This window comes from Leptodactylus fuscus, chromosome 10, assembly GCF_031893055.1.
Source record: "Leptodactylus fuscus isolate aLepFus1 chromosome 10, aLepFus1.hap2, whole genome shotgun sequence".
In the NCBI taxonomy this organism is placed as follows: domain Eukaryota; kingdom Metazoa; phylum Chordata; class Amphibia; order Anura; family Leptodactylidae; genus Leptodactylus; species Leptodactylus fuscus.
The window spans coordinates 1,437,088-1,439,136 of record NC_134274.1 but is presented as its reverse complement, the minus strand read 5'-3'; the positions used below and the strand labels follow the sequence as shown (position 1 = coordinate 1,439,136).

Here is a 2,049-nt window from a genome sequence, read left to right as displayed (position 1 = left end):
GTATATACCCAGGTTATACCGGCTGTACATATATAATTATATACAGTATATACCCAGGTTATACCGGCTGTACATATATAATTATATACAGTATATACCCAGGTTATACCGGCTGTACATATATAATTATATACAGTATATACCCAGGTTATACCAGCTGTACATATACAATTATATACAGTATATACCCAGGTTATACCGGCTGTACATATATAATTATATACAGTATATACCCAGGTTATGCCGGCTGTACATATAAAATTATATACAGTATATACCCAGGTTATACCGTCATGGTCCATATCACTATATATAAGAATACATATAGAGCAGACAGATTACACCAGGTAGAGTGTTCTGTGATATTTACCTTAGTGGAGGTTGTACAGATATACATGAGGGTCTCAATACTGACGGATCAGTAACTGGCACTGGCACAAGAACCGGTCAAAGCGCCATCATTGTATCCACTTACACAAATACACAACATACGTATCACGCGCGGCTCGCACACCCCTCCTATAGTGGGATCCAGTGGGCAGAGAGGCCAAGCCCGTCCGGCAGTTGCATTCAGCTCACTGTTGAAAGTCCAATGGCACACCAAATAGAGAAAGCGGCAGAGCTGCCAGACCCCCGTCCGTGATCCCCATCACTAGCACCGCCCCCAACACAAGGGGGCGCAGTATTGGATTGCTTCCTAGAACAATGGTGAACACAAAAGCTCAGAAAAGTCGGGCCCTCTTTTTCAGGTCATTGCGTCTCCAGAGAGGCAACTTGTCAAATTCTTGTATTGTCATCTTAAAAATGTCTTGAAAGACTTCGGGGGCCAAATGGGGCTGGAGAGAGAGAGATGGGAAAGGGGGGAATATCGTCTGCTACATATTATACATAAAGCTTTGTACATTTAAAAAACTGACCATCTGGACACCCTCACCCAAAAATTTGGGGGCCAATTGCCCCATAAACTACATCACAGGACACTAAGAAAGCCTTGTGGCATAAATGGGGTCTCCCCTCGATCTTCCTGCTTACAGATGGGGTGACAGGAGAGTTTGGGGTGTCACTATCCACATTTGTCATTCAGAATTCCAGGAAAGCTGGGTGAACAGCTGTGGTAGCAGCGCTGGAGGCTGTTCTGCTCATCCCCAAGCTTTCCTGGAATCAGATAAAACTTAGAAAGTGTTGACAGGAGAAGATTTTGCGTCATGATTTTTGGGAGGAAGTGGGATCTGCTCAGTAGATTTGGGGTCATGACCCTGGATTTCTGTCTCGCCCCGGGTGCACGCTCTTGTGATTGAGCAATATTGGGCAATGGAGCTGATACTAGGAGGAGGCGATCTCATCAGGACCCGGCGGTGATCACTTCCAGATGATGAAGATCGATTTCGACTTCCTCCTTTCCCGGAAGATTCCCCCGATAACTTCTGGGATCTCATCATAGTAATAATTTAATATGGCCGTGTATAATGATCTAGAATCAGGTCATGTGATCACCTACACACGAGCTCAGTGCATGGACCATTAGTGACCATGTCAGGAATACAAGGGATCCCTACGGGTGTGACCACACCAGGCTCCCCAGTCTGTTACCTCCAGTCTCGCCCTGTCCACGTCTCTCAGCATCTTGTTGCAGCCTCGGTTTGTCACCATCAGCATCTCGTAAGGATAAATCTAGGGTGAGCCAAGAAGAAGGACGAGCAAGACGTAAGGATGAAGCGAAAGACCCAGATGGAGCGCCAGGTATTAGAGACTGACCTGACACCTGGGGTGCAATGTTACTCAAAACCTCCAGGGGGCAGTATATAGATATAGATCTGTAGGTTCATTCTTCTAACCCCCAGTACAGCGCCGCACCTCCCATGAGGTTACCTGAAGCGACCACTTCAGGTGGCGCTATGCCAGGGCCCCGGGGAGGGCGGCATTTTTGCTTACCTAAGCCAGTCCAGGACAAGTTGTCCTGGACTGGCTTAGCATCACCGAGCAGTGGATTGGGGAGGCCCTGTGGACGCAGCGCTGCTCCAGCGGCCTCCCCTCACGCAGAGAGCAGGT

At 47.6% G+C, this 2,049-nt stretch overlaps 1 long non-coding RNA gene across 1 annotated transcript; it reads right to left on the bottom strand.

Annotated features, from left to right (window-relative positions):
- Positions 1 to 470: 470 nt before the first annotated feature.
- LOC142182758 (uncharacterized) lies at positions 471 to 1,674 on the bottom strand. The gene is made up of 2 exons (XR_012711749.1): positions 1,591 to 1,674; positions 471 to 836 (listed from the first exon to the last, which is right to left on the bottom strand). It is a non-coding gene; the product is annotated as an uncharacterized LOC142182758 (long non-coding RNA).
- Positions 1,675 to 2,049: the final 375 nt, after the last annotated feature.